We start from the raw sequence: 22,166 nt of genomic DNA on the forward strand, positions 1-22,166 counted from the left end.
ACTAATTGTGTCTGGTGGAACACAATTTATTTTTGCCTTGTGGATTGACCTATCTTGTATATATCGTAAAATCATTTTACATTATTGCCTGTTTGAATTTCTTTTGAATCAGTTGTAACATTTTACTGGTTCTCCCATTAGATAATGAGCTAAATGAAGTCTCTGACATGAGTACATTTTATATTTGCAGAGCAATTATAATTTTACCTTTAAAATTATCTTTTATCTTTTGGCTGGACGCAGTGAAATCCCTGCACTTTGGGAGACTTGAGGTGGGAGGATCACATGAGCCCAGGAATTTGAGGTTACAGTAAGCTAAGGTTGCACCACTGCATTCCAGCCTGGGTGACACAGGAATGATGAAAATTCTCAGTATAGGCTTTGTTTGTTCTAAGGGTTGTTACGTTGGTTAGTTGCTAATGACATACAAGGTCATTTATTGTAGATGGCAAAAATGATGATACCCAGAGAAGAGGTATTTTATAGTTAAGATTAAAGAGAAGATTGGAAATTGTTTTTGCAGCCGGGCATGGTGGCTAACACCTGTAATCCCAGAACTTTGGGAGGCTGAGGCGGGAGGATCACCTGAGGTCAAGAGTTTGAGACCAGCCTGGCCAACATGGTAAAACCCCATCTCTACTAAAAATACAAATACAAAAATTAGCTGGGTGTGGTGGTGTGTGCCTGTAATCTCAGCTACTGGGGAGGCTGAGGCGGGAGAATCACTTGAACCTGGGAGGCAGAGGTTGCAGTGAGCTGAGATTGTGCCATCGCACTCCAGCCTGGGCGACAAGAGCAAAACTCTGTCTCAAAAAAACAAAAAAACAAAAAGAAAGAAAATTGTTTTTCATCTTCAAAAAGAGGTATTTGGATAGATACTTTTTTTTTTTTTCTTCTTTTGAGATGGAGCCTTGCTCTGTCACCCAGGCTGGAGTGCAGTGGTACGATCTTGGCTCACTGCAACCAACCCCCACCTCTCCCCCAGGTTCAAGCAATTCTCCTGCCTCAGCCTCCTGAGTAACTAGGACTACAGGCACATGCTGCCATGCCCAGCTAATTTTTTCTATTTTAGTAGAGATGGGGTTTCACCATGTTACGCAGGCTGGTCTCAAACTCCTGAGCTCAGACAATCTGCCCGCCTCAGCCTCCCAAAATGCTGGGATTACAGGTGTAAGCCACCGCGCACAGCCAATACTTTTTTTTGTGAGAGAGAGAGAAAGGGATTTGCTCTGTTGTCACCCAGGCTGGAGTACAGTGGTGCAATCATTACTCAGTGCAGCCTCCGCCTCCTGGGCCCAACCTATCCTCCTACCACAGCCTCCCAAGTAGCTGCGATAACAGGTGCTTGCCACCACACTGGCTATTTTTTTTTTTTTATTTTAGAGATAGGGTCTCCCTATGTTGCCCAGGCTGTTCTTGAACTCTTGGCCTCAAGCAGTCCTCCTGCCTCAGCCTTCCAAACTATTGGGATTACAGGTGTGAGCCATCATGACCAGCCTGAATAGATACTTTCTTTTTTTTTTTTTTTTTTTGAGACGGAGTCTGGCTCTGTCGCCCGGGCTGGAGTGCAGTGGCCAGATCTCAGCTCACTGCAAGCTCCGCCTCCCGGGTTTACGCCATTCTCCTGCCTCAGCCTCCCGAGTAGCTGGGACTACAGGCGCCCGCCGCCTCGCCCGGCTAGTTTTTTGTATTTTTTAGTAGAGACGGGGTTTCACCGTGTTCGCCAGGATGGTCTCGATCTCCTGACCTCGTGATCCTCCCGTCTCGGCCTCCCAAAGTGCTGGGATTACAGGCTTGAGCCACCGCGCCCGGCCCTGAATAGATACTTTCTAAGGTCCTTTCCTATTCTAACCATCCAACTCCAACCCACTGATTTCATGATGAATTTATTTTAATTTCCAGAGTTCAGTTTCACAATTTGCTGTGTTTTTTGTTTTGTTTTTGTTTTTGTTTTTTTGTGTGACAGTTTTGCTCTTGTTGCCTGGGGTGGAATGCAATGATGCGATCTCGGCTAATCGCAACCTCCACTTCCCAGGTTCGAGTGATTCTCCTGCTTTAGCCTCCCTAGTTACAGGCATGCGCCACCACGCCCGGCTAATCTTGTACTTTTAGGAGAGTCAGGGTTTCTCCATGTTGGTCAGGCTGGTCTCCAACTCCCGACTTCAGGTGATCCGCCCGCCTTGATCTCCCAAAGTGCTGGGATTATAGGTGTGAGCCACCATGCCCAGCCGGCTGGTTTCATTATTTGTTAAACAAGATAGTAACATCTGGCTGGGCACAGTGGCTCATGCCTGTAATCCCAGCACTTTGGGAAGCTGAGGTAGGTAGATGGCTTGAGCCCAGGAGTTTGAGACCAGGCTGGGCAACATGGAAAAACCCCATCTCTATAAAAACTAAAAAATAATAATTGGCCAGATGTGGTGGTGTATACCTGTAATCCCAACTACTTGGGAGGCTGAGGTGGGAGGATCACTTGAGGCTGGGAAGTGAAGGTTGTTGCAGTGAGCTGCAATCGCACCACTACACTCCAGCCTGGGTGACAGAGCAAGACCCTATCTCAAAAACAAACAAACAAAAACAGAAAAAAAAAAAAAAGAAAGAAAAAAGAACAAAGAAAAAAGGACAGGAACATCTTCTGTATGCATTTCAGATAATTAAATAATATGGAAAGCAAAGATAGATGTTCCTAACTCCAATTCCCTCATTTTGGCCATAGATTAAATTTTGTCATCCATGTAATCTTCCAGGAAACCTGAATAAGCTGATTTTAATTTAATTTTTTTTAACAACTGGTAATCAATTTATTAAAATAGTCGACTTAAGCATCTGCGGTGATGACTTCCACCTCAGCTCCCCGCTCAGTACCGATGGAGTCATCTGCTTAGCCATCTCAAGGACTGTGCGAGTCAATGAGTAGCTTGTGGATTCTCATCTGGAAGCGATCCCATGTCTTAGAACCTTCACCAAAAGGAGTTTCTCTTATAGTGGTTCTCAAAGTCTTGGTAGGCATTCCAGCTGGTCCCTTCACTTTGAGATTCTTTTCCTTTGCCCCTCTGATCAAATGGGCACATACCGCCAGGGATTTTACCTTGCAGCTTGTTAGAGTGGTTCAAATTCAGTGAATTGCCACTTCAGCTCCACAGGTGTTTTTATGGCATCTTTAAATGCCTTGACTGTTGTGCAGCTTCCTGACCGACTTGTTCCTGGGCAAGAGTGAACAGCGGTGCGTGAGGAGCGGGAGCGGGTGGATCTGAGCTCCTCACCACCTACCACTGCGATCTCCTCAAAGAGTGAATTTTTTTCTGTTTGTGACAGAGTCTTGCTCTGTCGCCTAGGCTGGAGTGCAGTGGCGCCATCTCAGCTCACTGCAACCTCCGCCTCCTGGGTTTAAGCGATTCTCCTGCCTCAGCTTCCCAAGTAGCTGGGATTACAGGCACATGCCACCATACCCAGCTAATTTTTGTATTTTTGTTTCGCCATGTTGGCCAGGCTGGTCTCAAACTCCTGACTTCAGGTGATTCGCCCATCTTGGCCTCCTAAAGTGTTGGGATTATAGGCGTGAGCCACGGCGCCTGGCCTAGTCTATGTTCTTAGTAGCTGAGCATATGTATACATCCTTTGAACCTTTGTGGACGTGTTTCCTTATATGTTTTTCCCTTTCTATTTATTTATTTTTTGAGACAGAGTCTTGCTCTGTCACCCAGGCTGGAGTGCAGTGGCATGATCTCAGCTCACTGCAACCTCTGACTCCTGGGTTGGAGCAATTCTCCTATCTCAGTCTCCCGAATAGCTGGGATTACAGGTGCCCGCCACCATGTCTGGCTAGTTTTTTTTGTATTTTTAGTAGAGACAGAGTTTCACCATTATTGACCAGGCTGGTCTCCAACTCCTGGCCTCAAGTGATCCACCTGTCTTGGCCTCCCAAAGTGCTGAGACTACAGGCATGAGCCACCGTACCTGGCCTGCTTCCTTATCCTTAAAATGAAATTAGGTTGGATAATATTTAAGTTCTCTTCCGATCTAAAGTTCAGAAAAAAATTTTATAATGTGAGAGAAAAATAGGAAGTATATCATACATTTTCATGTCTATCAGTCTATCCACCAATCTTCCATCCGTTTACTCTGTAAGTGTTTTCTGTGTGCAAGGCACCTTGCAGGCTACAGAAACAATGTCCAAGATGTAGCCCTGCTTTCAAGGATGTTATGGAAATCCTTCTCCTGCCAGGGTGTGAGGAGGTGGGGAGAGCGGAGAACTGGGGAGAACTCCTTGAAGGGGCCTTTACTAGCCAGTGCTAGAGGAAGCTGCTAATCAATCAATTAATTAATTAACAATCAGCAAATGGCAGACAGTGGGGAAGTGTGGCTTAGCTTCCAAATGCTAATTACTGGCCCCTTTATGGAGCTGAGACAGGGCAAATCATTGCAGGATCCCAGATGAGCTGGCACACAGACATTGCGAGGAGGGTGCGATTCTCCTCTGTACCAGCATGCTTGCCAGCTTTTATCTGGTGAGATTAATTAGAACTTTTAGAAGTGCAAGTTAGGGCCATAAAATATTAACATTCATGTCACTGGTGATCTGTAAGTGTACTGAGAGAGCCCGGAGCAATTTTAGGGTATTGTTGCTTGAACAGCGATCTGGAGGTTTAGATTTCTTTTCCAGTGACAGTTTCTCAGTGGCTGCTCAGTGGCTGTGGATCCTCACCAAACTGACCCCTGCCATTGAATGTCCCTTGCCTCTGTGAGTTCATGCATTCGTCTGTCTCATCCCTTTCATGCTTCCCAGAAACTGTAATGTCATGTTGGTACCTTTGTCATACACCTACGTTTGGAATCCCGGCTGTGGGTCTCTAGGAAAACTGCTGGCTCAGTGTTCCAGGCTGTTCCTCCCATCATTATCATGACCTCTGATGCCCCATCACAGAAACTCCCATAACTAAATGCTCCCAGAAGGTGATGTTAATAATGGACTGGTTCATTTGCCTTAGTTTCCTTTTTTTTTTTCCCTTTCAGAATAGCTGGGATTACAGGCACCTGCCACCGTGCCTGGCTAAATTTTGTATTTTTGGTAGAGACAGGGTTTCACCATGTTGGCCAGGCTGGTCTCAAACTCCTGACCTCAGGCGATTCATCCGCCTCGCCTCCCAAAGTGCTGGGATTTACAGGCGTGAGCCACCATGCCGGGCCACGCCTACAGCACCCGGTGTTCCCAGGCGGTCTCCCATCCAAGTACTAACCAGGCCTGACCCTGCTTAGCTTCCCAGATCAGACTAGATCGGGTGCATTCAGGGTGGTATGGTGGTAGACTCTTGCTTTTTTTTTTTTTTTTTTTTGAGATGGAGTCTTACTCCATCACTCAGACTGGAGTGCAGTGGCGCAGCCTCAGCTCACTGAAACTTCTGCCTCCTAGGTTCAAGTGATTCTCCTGCCTCAACCTCCTGAGTAGCTGGGATTACAGGCGTCTGGCACCACACCCAGCTAATTTTTGTATTTTTAGTAGAGACAGGGTTTCACCATGTTGGCCTGGCTTGTCTTGAACTCCTGACCTCAGGGGATCCGCCCGACTCGACCTCCCAAAGTGCTATGATTACAAGCGTGAGCCACCACACCCGGCTGCAGTATCATGGATTTACATGAAAAGAAATATACAGTATTAGAACTCTGGGACTTTGAGATGTGCTAGGTAAGATTTCACAGGTACAAATGGATTGTCTCAGACACAGAACTGTCACAATGCACTGCTGGGGAGACGCAGAACCCCTGAGGTATCCTCTTCCCATATGCTGTGTTCTAAGGAATGACAAGACCTGACCACAACTAGACCCAATGGGCTAATGTGACCATTTCAACTCCATCATGTGAGGGGACATTTGTCACACCCGAGGTTTCCCATCACCCTCTGGGCGCCTTTCTCCAGTGAAATTTCCATGTTCTAAACTCTGCCGCCTCTACCAAGAAGTGTGAATTCAGGGCTGGGCACGGTGGCTCATACCTATAATCCTAGCACTTTGGGAGGCCCAGGCAGGTGGATCACTTGAGGTCAGTAGTTCAAGACCAGCCTGGCCAGCATGGTGAAACCCCATCCTACTAAAAATACAAACATTAGCTCTACATGGTGGTGCATGCCTGTAGTCCCAGCTACTCGGGAGGCTGAGGCAGGAGAATCACTTGAAACCGGGAGGCAGAGGTTGCAATGAGCCGAGATTGTGAGCCACTGCACTCCAGCCTGGGCAACAGAGCAAGACAACTCCTGAAAAAAAAAAAAAAGAAATGTGAACTCAGACTCCTAGCCTCTCTGCCAGGAGACACGGACACGCTTCCCAGCTCACACCCCTCAGATGCACCTGTTTTAAGCTTTGACATGACAGGGGCCGGTTGATGGAGAGGCTCTGTGTGCGGATCCTGCTCTGCTGGTGCTGGTGGTGGCGGTGACACCTGGCTGCTGGGGGCAGCAGTGGTGGCAAGAGTGAGTCCCTGAGGCCCATGTTGGGTTCAGCTATGCTTGCAGGAAAGTCACGCCCCCAGGCTCAGGTCTCGGGAGAGGCTGTGGCCGTGGCCGTGAGAGTTGCCGCAGGAAGCTCAGTCTCAACACTTTTCCTCTGACCCCTCTCAAGGGGGGTTGAGCCTGTGAGTTACTTGAGGTCTTTAGCAAATCTTTTGTGTCTGTCTTTTTCTGCTTAAATTAGCCATGGTGAATTGTGTTTTGAGTTTTGTTTTTGGTAACTAAAAATCCTGACCCTTACACATTGGTACCAGGAGTGGTCCCAAGCAACAGACCTTCAGGAAAAGCGAGATCTGAAGTTTATTATCTGAAATGAGTGGGTCTGATCACAGAGAGAATGCATTTCATGTAGAAGGGTGGGCACCAGGGGCAAAACTGGTACTTCAATGAGGGCTTTGTCATGATCTGGACAGTCCCGACCATTGAAGGCAAGGCTTTGTGGGGAATGAAAGGGGACAGCCATGGAATGTGATGGAAACAAGAAGGTTAAACTTGGCGGGTTGTTTGGCTGCTTTTAAACACTCTGGAGGACCCTCTGTAGTTCCCGAGCATGATGATTGGGTGTTCACGTGCATGTGTGGGATGTGCCACCCTCTGAACCTTATTATGATGTTGGCACATTACCCTGGACCTGACCTTGGATAAACAAACAAACAAACAAACCGGAGGCCAGGTGTGGTGGCTCACACCTGTAATCCCAGCACTTTGGGAGGCCATGGTAGGCAGATCACTTGAGGTCAGGAGTTTGAGACCAGCCTCACCAATATGGTGAAACGCTGTCTCTACTAAAAATATAAAAATTAGCTGGGTGTGGTGGCGGGCGCCTGGAATCCCAGCTACTCAGGTGGCTGAGGCAGGAGAATCACCTGAATCCGGGAGGCAGAGGTTGCAGTGAGGCAAGATCGCACCACTGCACTCCAGGGCGACATAGTGAGACTCTGTCTCAGAAAAAGAAAAGAAAAAAAAAATGGCCAGGCATGCTGGCTCACACCTGTAATCCCAGCACTTTGAGAGGCTGAGGCAGGTGGATCACCTGAGGTCAAGAGCTCGAGACCAGCCTGACCAACGTGGTGAAACCCCATCTCTACTAAAAATACAAAATTAGCCTGGTGGCGGGCACCTGTAATCCCAGCTACTTGGGAGGCTGAAGCAGGAGAATCACTTGAACCCAGGAGGTGGAGGTTGCAGTGAGCCAAGATTGTGCCATTGCACTCCAGCCTGGGTGACAGGAACAAAACTCCATCTCAAAAAAAAAAAAAAAAAAAAAAAAATACACTGGAGACAATAAGTCTTAAGTTTTGGCTTAAGATGTTTTCAAAGAACTGGGGAATTTCTGACTCTTCTGAATGGGAATCTCCAACAATGGCAGCGTGGGGCTGCTGGTCTGTGCAGCTTGGCTCCTGTGTACCGTTTACGACCTGTGACAGGCTGCGCTCTATTTCATGAACAGCAGGACTCCCCTCAGGAAGACTCCACAGGGTCCTGCGGCTTGGAGGGGGCCATGCGGAGAGATCTGGATGACCTGGAGCTTGCTGTATCCCCAACCCACAGAGTGCCCCTTCCAGCAGAAGCTGCCCCCGTTCTGCCTGATGGAGCTTGAAGACCCCGTAACAGGCTCACAGGACTGTCACATGCGAGAAGGAGCCAGCTGTCCTCATGCTAAACTCTCACCCACCGCCTGCCTCCAAGCCGGTGAGTAGATTCCAGGCTGTCTGTCGCTGAGCTGGTGGTTATTACTTGCCCGGAGAGTCTGACTAATGGATTTGCTGCTTTAGGCTCCTGTTGTCTCAGGGAGTTCTGCTATCAAAACAGAACAAAATAAAACTGGCTGGGCACGGGTGGCTCACGCCTGTAATCCCAGCACTTTGGGAGGCCCAGGACGGTGGATCACTTGAGGTCAGGATTTCGAGACCAGCCTGGTCAACATGGCAAAACCTCGTCTCTACTAAAAATACAAAAATTAACTGTGTGTGGTGGAGCATGCCTGTAATCCCAGCTTCCCGGGAGGCTGAGACAGGAGAATCGCTTGAACCCAGGAGGCAGAGGTTGCAGTGAGCCGAGATGGCACCACTACACTCTAGCCTGGGCACAGGGTGAGACTCTGTCTCAAAACAAAAAAAGAACACAACCAAACCCAGCCTGCTCCCTCTTACCGCTATCACGTCCCTCCTTCGCCCTTCTGGTTTGAATTAGTGGCAGTGGTGAAGGGTGGGGCAGAACAACTGGCTACAACAAGAAACAAACCAACCAAAATGTGCGTACATGGGTACATGGCTACCAGGCAGTTACTGTGGTGTCCGGCCCAGGGCCCACGCTGGGTGATCATGTCTGTCTGTCTGTTTTCCTTTGCATCTTCACTCCTGGACAAAACTTCGTTTGCTCCTTGTCCCCTGTGGCAGAAGCCTGCCTGCACACGCCTGGGAGGGATTTCTCTTCCCAGGAGCAACTAAGTTTGTCCCTGAGCAGTTCCTAGATTTGTTTGTGGAGACTTTAGGGAAGATAAACATGGAAATTCTGATACAAATTTGAAGCCCTGGGAGTGGTGATAATGAGCGTGGCTGTGAACATCGCTTCCAGTTCTGGAAGGACCTGTGCGGCTGCCGCTCTCAGTGGGCTTGTGGAACCGGCCTGGGACCCAGCCACTCTCAGCAAGGTCCCCAGGCCAGAATTGTGCTGTAGGTGTGTTTCTTTTTTTTTTTTGAGACGGAGTCTGGCTCTGTTGCCAGGCTGGAGTGCAGTGGCCGGATCTCAGCTCACTGCAAGCCCCGCCTCCCAGGTTCACACCATTCTCCTGCCTCAGCCTCCCGAGTAGCTGGGAGTACAGGCGCCCGCCACCTCGCCCGGCTAATTTTTTTTTTGTATTTTAGTAGAGACGGGGTTTCACCGTGTTAGCCAGGATGGTCTCGATCTCCTGAACTCGTGATCCGCCCGTCTCGGCCTTCCAAAGTGCTGGGATTACAGGCTTGAGCCACCGTGCCCGGCCCAGGTGTGTTTCTTTGTGTTTTTTTTTTTTATGGTTTTTTTTTTTTTTTTTTTTTTTTGCTGGAGTCTCACTCTGTTGCCAGGCTGGAGTGCAGTGGCGTGATCTTGGCCCACTGGCTCACTGCAACCTCCGCCTCCCGGGTTCAAGCCATTCTCCTGCCTCAGCTTCCCAAGTAGCTGGGATTACAGGCGCCTGCCACCACGCCTGGCTAATTTTTGTATTTTTAGTAGAGATGGGGTTTCACCATGTTAGCTAGCATGGTCTCGATCTCTTGACCTCGTGATTCGCCCGCCTCAGCCTCCCAAAGGGCTAGGATTACAGGCATAAACCACTGCGCTCGGCTTTGTTTGTTTGTTTTTTCTTTTTGAGACGAAGTCTCGCTCTGTCGCCCAAGCTGGAGTACAGTGGCGCGATCTCAGCTCACTGCAACCTCTGCCTCCTGGGTTCAAGCGATTCTCCCGCCTCAGTCTCCCAAGTAGCTGGGATTACAGGCACATGCCGCCATGCCTAGCTAATTTTTGTATTTTTAGTAGAGACGGGGTTTCATTATGTTGACCAGGCTGATCTTGAACTCCTGATCTCATGATCCGCCTGCCTTGGCCTCCCAAAGTGCTGGGATTACAGGCGTGAGCCACCATGCCCGGTGAAACTGTCTTTTGAGATGTTTCTTGGTCTTTAGTGTACATCTCAATATTCACATAAATGCTTGCTTGAGTGCTGTTGAAAAGGGAGAAAAACTTGGAAATAACGTAAATGTCTGCAGCAGGAGAAAGTCTGAATTTATCACGGTAGAGCTAGGAAATCTAGGTGTTAGGTAGATGTCGGCAAGTTGGAGGACTAAGTTTCGAAAGAGTTTGTCAAAAGCAGAATGTCTCAAAGACGTCACTGCAAACGGCTGCATCATATTTGATTTTATGGATACACAGGACTGGAACTTCTTTGTCCGGTTTCCTCTTTTTAAGTAGTAAAGTTGTCTTCAGTTATATTTGCTATTAGAAATAACTTGATGGTCTTTTTTAATACAGAATTTTCTATTGCTTAAAACTTTCCTTAAAATAGATTCCTAGAAGGGGAATTTTTAGATCAAATGGTTTGGATTTTAAGGATTTCCAAAATGCTTTTCACATTTGTGCTGATTTACCCCCCTGCCACTGTGTAGGAAAATTGAATTCTATTTTCCCCAACATTATTATTATTATCTTTCATTAGAATGCCTAAAATGCTGTTTCATATTGTTTTAGTTTACACTTCTGGATTATCACTTTGGCCAACCATTTGTATTTTATTTTTGTTTTTTTGAGACAGGGTCTCACTGTCACCCAAGCTGGAGTGCAGTGGCGCAATCACGGCTCACTGCAGCCTTGACCTCCTAGGGTCAAGCAATTCTCCTGCCTCAGCCTCCCAAGTAGCTAGGACTACAGGCGTGTACCACCATGTCTGGCTGATTTTTGTATTTTTTGTAGAGACAGAGTTTCACCATGTTTGCTGATCTTGAACTCCTGGGCTCAAGCTCAAGCGATCCTCCCACCTCAGCCTCTCAAAGGGCTGAGATTATAGGCATGAGCCACCGTGCTCGGCCCAGCTGACCACTTTTAATGATTTTTAAAGTTACTTGTGTACTTTCTGGGAATTACCTGTTTACACACTGGGCCCATTTTTCTATTGAGTTTTAGTGTTTTTCCTATGAATTTATACAAACTGTTAACTAGGGCAGTTCATGGTACTGCACACTGCCTACCTGCAGCTGGCCTTTGGAAACCCTTTAGTTCATTAATAACGAGTGGCCTCTGCCTTGTGCCAAAGTGTTCTTCCGCTAATCCCAAAGTTAAGAGCTTATATCTTGTCCAGGCAAAAGGAGACGTGTCCTACGCAGATTGTTTGTATGTAACAAGAGTGTATTTTTAAAACCATGGGAATAACTCAAATTACAATTCATTTAAAATGTGATCCTCTTGCATGGCTCCTTAAGTGAAACCTGAAGGAATCAATATTAGATTTATTTGTTTGTTCATTTATTTTGAGACAGACTCTCTCTGTTGCCCAGGCTGGAGCGCAGTGGCGCGTTCTCGGCTCATTGCAACCTCCCACTCCTGGGTCCAGTCGATTCTCGTGCCTCTGCCTCCCAAGTAGCTGGGACTACAGATGTGCACCACCACACCCAGCTAACTTCTTTTGTATTTTTAGTAGAGGCAAGGTTTTGCCATGTTAGGCAGGCTGGTCTTGAACTCCTGGCCTCAAGTGATCCGCCCACCTTGGCCTCCCAAAGTGGTGGGATTATAGGCGTGAGCCACTGCGCTTGGCCAGCTTAGATTTATGTGTATGCAGTGAGTAACCGATCTGTTTTATTTAGACCATGACATTGTAAGTATTTCTTGTCTTTAGAAAGTGACAGTCCCAAAGCTGCTGTATCAATAATTTTGTTAGATTTGACAGCAATAGAATATTTTGAGGATATTTATTTGTGATAAACCACCAAAAGGGAGGGCAAGTAGGAGCCTGGACTGAAGGTCCTGAGTGGGTGTGTGACATCTGGGAGTCCAGCAGCCGCTGCAAGGCACTGGGATAGCATATGAGTTTTAACTGACCTCCAAGGAAAATTTCATTACTAAGAGGGGACTTTTAAGACAAAAAGTAATGTGGTATTTTTAGACGCTGATTCAAAGGATACAAAAATGTTTTTTTTTTTCTTTGAGACAGAGTCTTACTCTGTCGCCTAGGCTGGAGTGCAGTGGTGCGATCTCAGGTTACTACAACCTGCCTCCCGGGTTCAAGCAATTCTCCTGCTTCAGTCTCCTGAGTAGCTGTGATTCAGGCACTCTCCACCACGCCCGGCTAATTGTTTTTGTATTTTTACTAGAGATGGGGTTTCATCATGTTGGTCAGGCTGGTCTGGAATTCCTGACCTCATGATCCACCCACCTCGGCCTCCCAAAGTACTGGGATTACAGGCGTGAGCCACCACACACGGCCCATATAAAACTGATTTTTAAGAGAAGTCATAGGAAAACCACAAACTTAGTCTTGCGTAGCAGAGCCTCATTTACTGGCCAGCTCCCAGGAACTAGTCAGAGTTGGCTGGGGACTGGTTCTCTAGTCTTCCTCACATTTACCTGAGTGAGCTTGCTGTTGCTAGTTGTGCACTAATGGAAGATGACTTCACACTGCCTTTTGTGACTTTTCCTGTCACCACCCTCTTTGGACAGATGCAAACTGTGCACGCAGCAACTCAGTTTTCATGCAGCCAGGTTTTCTTGCCTCCTTTTTTTTCTTGAGTAAATGCTATCCTCTTTTTACTGGGGTGAAAGCCTTTGTAGTCATCCCTAATTCTTTCTCTCCCATTCTACATCCACGCCATCAGCCTAACATGAAATGTGCGTCTGCCGTCTTCCACCACTTCTCCCCCTGACTGGGGCCACGTGTCTAAGCCACCAAGGCCGCGCGTCTTTTCTGCAGAAGTTGCCTCCTGACTGGCTCTTCTGTGTCCACTCAGGCCCTGGCAACTGACTGTATGCACAGCAGCCAGAGTGATCCTTCCAGAGCATGAGTCAGGGAATGGCACTGCCCAGGACAAAACTTTCCAATGACTTCCAATGACTTTTATTAAATTAAAAATAAAAATAAAAATCTTTACCACGACCTTCCAGATTGTTCCTGCCCTGGCCTCTCACTCCCCCTGAATTTGCCTCCCAGCCTTCCCTGTTGCTTCTCGAGTCCCTGCTGCCCCTTGAGCAGGCCAGTCCCCTCCCATCCAAGGGCCTTGCAAATATCTGGGCTTTGCTCAAATGCTCCCTCCTCAGACATGCCTTCCCTCACCACCTCATCTAAAACAGCACCCTCTTCACCACCTGTCACCTCTCTCTTCGTTATTTTTCTTCCTAGCACCTGTCACCACCTGACATTAGATTATATAATTGTCTGTTGATGTGCTTGTTATTATCTGTGTACTCTCCTTACTCCCATCTTGTTCACTGTTACACCCCCACTACCGAGAACAGTATCTGGCCATAGTACGTGCTCAGTAAGTTCAATATTAGTTGAATGAATTTTTTTTCCTTTTTCTTTTTTGAACATAAACTCAAGATTTTATTATGTCTTCATAATAAAACAAAAGATGACACTTAGAACTGGATCACTTGGCCCTTTCTCTTCTTCCTTCCTCCCAGTTCAAAATGCTCGCATCTTTAACAGCCAGCACTCTCTTAGATGTGCAGTTGGGCTCAACGCACTCAAGCCTTAGCACAATCTTCTTTGTAGTTTTAGCCTTTTTCTAGAAAATCGGCTTAGTCTGCCCACCATAGCCGCTCAGCTTCCTGTCATAACCCGCTCTCCCTGGGTGTACAGAGAATCCTTGTCCTTGTACTGTGTCACTTTGTGGGGATGGTGTTTGCCACACTTCTTACAGAAAGTCCCGTGGGTTGGCCAGGCATGGTGGCTCACACCTGTAATCCCAGCACTTTGGGAGGCCGAGGTGGGCAGATCATTTGAGGTCAGGAGTTTGAGACCAGCCTGGCCAATATGGTGAAACCCCATCTCTACTAAAAATACAAAAATTAGCCAGGTGTGGTGTTGAGCGCCTGCAATCCCAGCTCCTCAGGGGGCTGAGGCAGAAGAATCACTTGAACCCGAGAGACTGATGTTGCAGTGAGCTTAGATTTCACCACTGCACTCCAGCCTGGGTGACAGAGCGAGACTCTGTCTCAAAAAACAAGCCAGCAAACAGACAAACAAAACAGAGTGAGATGCTCTCAAAAAAAAAAAAAAAAAGTCCCAAAGGTTTGAGGAACCTTCACCATGTTTGCGGGAGCGCTATTGGCACAGAAGGCGAATTTTTTTCTTAATCTCAAATGCGATAGTAGAATGAATGAATGTTTGAATCCATTTTTATGTTTTCTACCTTTAAATCTGAGTGGAGAGAGACCGTCTGAGCTTTGGAGTGACCTAGGTAATAAGATGGATAAGGAGAGAGTTTCATTTCAAAGAAAAGCATCCAAATAAGGAATGTTGTGGGCAGCGTGTAGGAAGAAAGGTTAAACAAGACGGCAGAGCTCAAGTGAGTGGGCAGCAAGAGAATCGAGAGGGAACGTTAACTTGGAGAACTTTGAAATTCTGAACTGGGCTTTTAATTCTGCTTCAGATGATGCCAGAGAGATGAAGCAGATTTAGAAGGTTTCGATCGTTTTGTGGATGTTGTTGCTATTGTAGTTACCATTTTCAGCAAGATAATTTGTTAAGCACTTAATTGGTAAATAGAGTTTTCTGGGCAGCTACAAAAAATAAGTCAAATTGATATAGTCAGTAGAATAGCAAGATTGAGTGGAACTACTAAATTGAGGGGGCAAAGGAATAAAGAAAATCAGATCAAAGCAGCAAAACACAGAACGGGGAAAAGCCAAACCATAAAAAGCAAGAAGGATCATTAAAATTTTAAATAGATTAAATTCTATTAAAGTACAAACAATCTCAGATTGCATTAAAAAGTTATAAGCTTTTTACAAGACATACATCTAAATAGAAAACATGAAGATATTAAAAATTACACCAGCCATATCGAGGAGCATTAAAAACTTAAATAGGCCAAATAAAACAGTTAAATAGACCAAATTCTATTAAAATACAAAGAAACTTACATTGCATTTAAAAGGTTATGCTTTTTACATGAAGTACATCCAAAGCAGAAATTTCACAGGGCTGAAAGTATAGGATGGACAAACAGAAGGAAAAATAAAGAAAGCAAGACTTGCAATAGATACGACAAAAAGCATTAATGGGACTAAAATAGATATTTATATTAATAAAATATATTAATTAAGATACAATAATAATTATTTATGAATTGAGCAGTATAGCTTTAAAACAATAAGGTAAGCCCTGTTGGAAATAATAGAATTTGACAAGGCCATGACAATTAGAGACATTCAATTCTTTAAAAAAATTAAAAGATCATATGCCGGGCACGCTGGCTCATGCTTGTAATCCCAGCACTTTGGGAGGCCTAGGCGGGTGGAGCACGAGGTCAGGAGATCTAGACCATCCTGGGTAACACGGTGAAACCCCGTCTCTACTAAAAATACAAAAAATTAGCCGAGTGTGGTGGCGGGTTCCTGTAGTCCCAGTTACTCAGGAGACTGAGGCAGGAGAATTGCTTGAACCAGGAGGTGGAGGTTGCAGTGAGCCGAGATTGTGCCATTGCACTCCAGCCAGGGGGACAAGAGTGAGACTTCGTCTCAAAAAAAAAAAAAATTGAAATGTAGTCAGAATAATTCTGACTTTATTCAAAATAAATTTAGGGAATTTATTTCCCAAAATATTCCAAGCAAATTTCATGTTTAATAGGTAAATTCTATCGAAACTTCCAAAAAATTATAGGTAACATAATTTTTTTGTTATTTAACTGCTCCAGAGAATAGGAGGAAAAATGGAAAGAATTTCAATTCATTCTACAAGGTTAGCATAACCTTGATAACAAAATTGGGCAAAGATACACTAAAAAGAAAATTATAAACATTGATTTAAAATGCCAGATAATACATTAGCAAATCAAATCCAGTAATCAATTAACAATTAATAGGTAGGGAGACATAAAATTGTGAAATCTACTACCAATGTAATTTGCTATATTAATAGATAAGCATAGAAAAACAAAATTATTTCAATAGATGCGACAATCAGTCCTAAAAAATCCTTAGTAACCTAGGAATACAAGGGACCAGGCGCAGTGGCTCACGCCTGTAATCTCAGTACTTTGGGAGGCCAACGTGGGTGGATCACCTGAGGTCAGGAGTTCAAGACCAGCCTGACCAATATGGTGAAACCCCATCTATACTAAAAATACAAAAATTAGCTGGGCATGGTGGCTGGCATCTGTAATCCTAGCTACTCAGGAGGCTGAGCCAGGAGAATCACTTGAACCCAGGAGGCAGAGGTTGCAGTGAGCCAAGATCGAGTCACTGCACTCCAGCCTGGGTGACAGGGCAAGACTCTATCTCAAAAAAAAAAAAAAAAAAAAAAAAAAAAATGGAATACAGGGAAACTTCTTCACTTTGATAAAGAAGTAAACAGCAGCAACCACACTTAAAGGTGAAAACACAAGCCATTCTCCTTAAAGTCAAGAATAGGACGAGGATGCTGTGTAGCTCTACTACTAGTCAATATCTTACTGTAGGCCCTAGCCACTGCGAGAAAATAAGGAGAGCAAACTAACTTTATAAAAGGAAATGGCCGGGCGCGGTGGCTCAAGCCTGTAATCCCAGCACTTTGGGAGGCCGAGGCGGGTGGATCACGAGGTCAGGAGATCGAGACTATCCTGGCTAACATGGTGAAACCCCGTCTCTACTAAAAATACAAAAAACTAGCCGGGCGTGGTGGCGGGTGCCTGTAGTCTCAGCTACTCGGGAGGCTGAGGCGGGAGAATGGTGTGAATCCGGGAGGCGGAGCTTGCAGTGAGCCGAGATCACGCCACTGCACTCCAGCCTGGGAGCACAGCGAGACTCCGTCTCAAAAAAAAATAAATAAATAAAAGGAAATGACAGACTTATTGCTTACAAATGACATGATTGGTTATTTATGAAATCATAAGAATCAACTAGCCAGGTGCGGTGGCTCACACCTGTAATCCCAGCACTTTGGGAGGCCTAGTGGGCAGATCACTTAATGGCCTGTGAGTTTGAGACCAGCCTGGGCAACATAGTTAGACACCATCTCCACACACACACACAAAACTAACTGGGCGTAGTGACGCATGCTTGCAGTCCCAGCTACTCGGGAGATTGAGGTGGGAGGATCACTTGAGCCCAGGAGGTCGAGGCCCCATAATCGTGCCGCTGCACTCCAGCCTGGGCAACAGAAAAAAAAAAAAACAAAAGAAAACAGAATAATTCAACTAACTGAAATTTTTCAGATAAAAAGAGCACAACAGGATAACCAGTTATGAGTAAAACATGAATAGATTAATAGTATTGGCAGGCTGGGCGCGGTGGCTCACGTCTGTAATCCCAGCACTTTGGGAGAATGAGACGCTGTCTCAAAAAAAAAAAAAACATAGTAATAATAACATTGGCAATAATGATAAATCAGAAAACTTAATGGCAATAAAATTTTATTTATTAGCAAAACAAAAGCCCACCAAAACCATGAAATATTTAAGACTAGGAATAAGAGTGAATGTGTTATGTTTATTTTCTCTGTTATGTTTATTCTCTAAAGCTCAGGAACATGAAGAATATCTGAATCAATGGAGCTCTGCATTGCTTCCTAGTCAGGAAGGCTCATTCTTATGAAGATGCTAATTCTTTCCAAACTGATTCATAAATTCAATGCAATTTTAAGATGAAATACAACTCATTTAAAATTGTATCTTTATAAGTTGATTTAAAAGTTTATTTGGAGGCTGGGTGCAGTGGCTCATGCCTGTAATCCCAGCACTTTGGGAGACCGAGGCAGGCGGATCACAAGGTCAGGAGTTCAAGACCAGCCTGGCCAACATAGTGAAACCCTATCTTTACTAAAAATACAACAATTAGCTGGGCGTGGTGGCAGGCACCTGTAATCCCAGCTACTCAGGAGGCAGAGGCAGGAGAATCACTTGAACCTGGGAGGTGGTGGTTGCAGTGAGCCAAGATGGTGCCACTGCACTCCAACCTGGGCTACAGAGCAAGACTCTGTCTCAAAACAAAACAAAACAAATGGTTTTGGAAAAATAGCTTGTGGAAGAAGAGCCAGATATATATTGCTTGAGCCAAGGAAATATATATTGCTTGAGCCCAGGAGTTCGAGATCAGCCTGGGCAACATGGTGAAACTCTGTCTCTATTAAAAATACAAAAACTGAGGTGGGAGGATCACCTGAACTTGGGGAGGTCAAGGCTGCAGTGATCTGTGATCGCGCCACTGTACTTCAGCCTGGGCGACAGAGTGAGACCCCATCTCAAATAAATAAGTAAATAAAACTACAAAAATACTAGAGAAGGAGATGTAAGAGGATGTTTTTGTAATGTTGGTGTAGGGAAGTCACTCCTACATAAGACGTCATCCAGAAGCCATAAAGACAATATTTTTAGATTTGGTCACAGAAAAAAATTTAAGTTCTACTTAGTGGGAGATATCATAAGTAAAATGAAAAGATGACCATCTAGGAAAGGCATATAATGATAAAAATAATAACAAGAGCCAGCATGAATATAGGGGTTATGATGTGCTGGGAATGGTGCTAGGTGTTTTACATGCATTATCTAACAACTACTGGTAGGTATTATTATTGTTCCATTTTACAGATGGAGAAACTGAGGTCTAGGAAGTTCACATATATGCTAAAAGGGTTAATAGTGTACTGAGCATCTGCTTTTTTGGGTTGTTCAGCATCCCCTTTCCCTAAGGAGAATCTCTTTTTGGCTTTGGAGTTCAAGAAGAATGGACTTTACCTTTGGGTTGACAAAGCTTGAAGGACTGAGGTGTCCTGTGGCCGCCAATGATTCTGGCTACAGAAGGAAAAGCTAACTGCAGAAGGATGGCATCAAGGCAAACAGTTGAGGGAAGGTGAAAGGTAAATGGAGAGAAAGGTTTGAGTTATTGGTAGGGTCCCTGGATCTTGTTGCACCTGAGTGTAGATCTACTCTTGGGCTTCCAGTTATGGGTCAGTGAATTCCCTCTTTTCTTCTTTCTTTCTTTTTTTTTTTTTGGCAGTCTTACTCTGTCACCCAGGCTGGAGTGCAGTGGTATGATCTCAGTTCACTGCAACCTCTGCCTCCCGGGTTCAAGTGATTCTTCTGCCTCAGCCTCTCTAGTAGCTGGGATTACAGGCCCCCAGCCACCACGCCCAGCTAATTTTTGTATTTTTAGTAGAGACAGGGTTTCATCATGTTGGCCAGGCTGGTCTCGAACTTCTGGCCTCAGGTGATCCATTTGCCTCGGCTTCCCAAAGTGCTGGGATTACAGGCATGAGCCACCATGCCTGGCCAATTTCCCTCTTAAGCTAATTTGGGTAGTTTATTCAACCCTAAGAATCCCAAATGCCCTGGCTAGGCTGATATAATATTCTTAGTGTGTAAAGACTTCAACTACTTCAACTACAGAACAAAGACCGAGATAGCCAATGGGCAAAGCATGTGAGTAGAAACTCAATGAAGAAGCATGAACAGGGGTTAGTTCTGAAGCTCCTTTCTGGGGTCCATGCCTCCCGTGTGGAGGACCAGTACTGTTTTTACCTGCTTCTCCTGAGGTCTCCCCTCTGCTGAGACGGCATCCACAACCATCTGGGTGTGCACAGGGTTTTTCTTGAGCTCACTCTGCCTTACTAGATGGACCTCTTATTTGGTTCTCAGAAGTCATCTTCCTCAGAGAGTTAGAAAAGATGAGAAACTGGTAGTGGCATATTGTTTCTGAAATATTAAGGAGCTGAGAAAAGATTTCCCCCATCGTGTGGCTTCTGAGAACACCACGTGTGTGGGGGGGGCTCAAGTGTGCCACGGGAGGGGTTTTGCTCATTAACCCGCTCCTTCTCCAGGATTCGACTGCCCTCCCACGTGGCTGACTGCGGAGCCTGTAATGGAGCTGACAGCGCTTCCAGGCACGATTTTTCTTCCTTAATGCATGGCTTCTTCAGAACAGAACCAATCAGAGCTTTATTTTATTCCATTTCGATGAATCGGTTGCGGGATGAAGCTTCTTTGATGTTGGAGAAAAAGTGCCTGGATGAGGGATTGATGAAGAGCAGAGAAAGCATGTCACCACCAAGTGTGTGGCATGGCCAGCGACTTGTGATAATTCAGTTGCAACCTTAGCGAGGACATACTCTGTATTCAGCATTGTGGAAGATTCAAAATGAGTAAGAAAGGTCATTCTTGCTGTCCCAAAGCTTTCAATCCAGTTGAGGAGATAAGATAGGGGACCAGGAGGCAGTAGTGGGCATCTCTGATTCACCCTCGGAGGGGATGAGGCTGAAGGTTGGAGAGAGTGAGGCGATAATGGAAGTAAAGACATCAAAAGCATGTTTTAGACTCTGGTTCCTTTGGGGCAGGAAGGAAGCAGTTTAAGATGGGTGCAGATGTATTTACATTTGTAGGATACTGATACCAGACTGAATTTAATACAGGTTCACTTCGTCTCCTTAAACATAATAAGCTGGACAAGAAGCAAGGACGATCTGTTAGCAAGGAACATCGTAATTCCCAGTTCTACTGAAAGGAACATGGCACCTTGGAAAACTATTATTCCAAGCACGGGACAGAAAAATGTCAAAGACTAGTAGGGCAAATCAGAAGGGTACACGACCCTTTCCTGGGCCCTGTTAAGGCTGATGCAATGCTTTAAGAGGCTAACACATAAGGGTAAAGCTTCTTTACCCTTTGGGTAAAACCCATAGAAGAGATTGTAAACTTCTCTTTGGATCCTGTCTGAAGTCACAGCTGGAAAAAAAAAAAAGGAGTAGGGGTCCTAACAGAACAAATTTGAAAAGGCGATTATTTTTTCTTTTATTATCATCATCATTATTATTATTATTTTTGAGACAGAGTCTTGCTCTGTCACCCAGGCTGGAGTGTGGTGGCATGATCTTGGCTCACTGCAACCTCCGCTTCCTGGGTTCAAGTGATTCTCCTGCCTCGGCCTCTCGAGTAGCTGGAACTACAGGCGCCCGCCACCACGCCCAGCTAATTGTTTTGTATTTTTAGTAGAGGGGCTTTTGTCATGTTGCCCAGCCTGGTCTCAAACTCCTGGCCTCAAGTGATCTGCCCACCTCGGCCTCCCAAAGTGCTGGGATTACAGGCGTGAGCCATCATGCCCGGTAGAAAAGGCTATTATTGAATAAACGTGGGATAACTTTAGTTTTAGAAAGTAGGACTGCAAAAATTGAAACACATCGAACGTACAAAAATCCATGAGTTCATAATGATATTCCAAAAATATTTTCATAGTTAAAGGTACTTAAGGAATCAACTCATTAATTTGATATCAATAAAGGGAAGGAATCAAGTATTTATCCTGCCCTTCCAAACATGACGGGGGAGTTCTCTACAGAAGAACTACAGCTAATATATGCCACAGGAATGAAAACACTGGAATGCTACCATTTAGTAAACCCTAACAAAATCATTATAGCCACTGATGATCAATATCTGCTAAAATTATTGGGTGAAATGTTAATAGGGAACTTTAGAATAGACGGGTCAGGCTGATAACATTTGGACTCTTTGATCAGTTCTAACATTATTGGATAGTGAGAGATTTTGTGCCTCCTGAATAAAAAGCAAAAGGAAGTTCACAGCACCACCTATAAAGTATTCTTGGGTTTTTTGTTTGTTCTTTGCATTTCTTTGTTGCTGTGTCACCCAGGCTGGAGTGCAGTGGCACGATCTTGGCTCACTGCAATCTCTGCCTCCCAGGCACAAGCGATTCTCTCACCTCAGCCTCCTGAGTAGCTGGAACCACAGATGCGTGGCACCAGGTCTGGCTAATTTTTTGTATTTTGTGTAGAGATTGGGTTTTGTCTTATTCCCCAGGTTGGTTTTGAACTCCAGGGCTCAAGTGATCCTCTCACCTTGGCCTCCCAAAGTGTCAGAATTACAGGTGTGAACCACCATGCCTGGCCCAAGGTATTCCTGGAAAAAAAAAAAAAATCAAACCTAACTGTCATGAATGGTCTAGATTTTTCTACCAGTTTATAGAAAATATGGGGGCTAAAGGAGCACAT

The 22,166-nt window shown here is 45.3% G+C and overlaps 2 non-coding genes and 1 pseudogene across 2 annotated transcripts; 2 read left to right on the top strand and 1 right to left on the bottom strand.

Moving 5' to 3' along the window:
* Window positions 1-5,188: 5,188 nt before the first annotated feature.
* Window positions 5,189-5,307, bottom strand: LOC112621843 (annotated as a pseudogene).
* Window positions 5,308-7,032: 1,725 nt separating this feature from the next.
* On the top strand, window positions 7,033-7,139 carry LOC112621981. Its single transcript, XR_003118898.1, has one exon. It is a non-coding gene; the product is annotated as a small nucleolar RNA U13 (small nucleolar RNA).
* A 13,618-nt stretch (window positions 7,140-20,757) lies between these two features.
* Window positions 20,758-20,885, top strand: LOC112621955. Its single transcript, XR_003118875.1, has one exon. It is a non-coding gene; the product is annotated as a small nucleolar RNA SNORA26 (small nucleolar RNA).
* The last annotated feature ends 1,281 nt before the right edge of the window (window positions 20,886-22,166 follow it).

The sequence above is a fragment of the Theropithecus gelada genome, chromosome 3 (genome assembly GCF_003255815.1).
Source record: "Theropithecus gelada isolate Dixy chromosome 3, Tgel_1.0, whole genome shotgun sequence".
NCBI classification, from domain to species: Eukaryota; Metazoa; Chordata; class Mammalia; order Primates; family Cercopithecidae; genus Theropithecus; species Theropithecus gelada.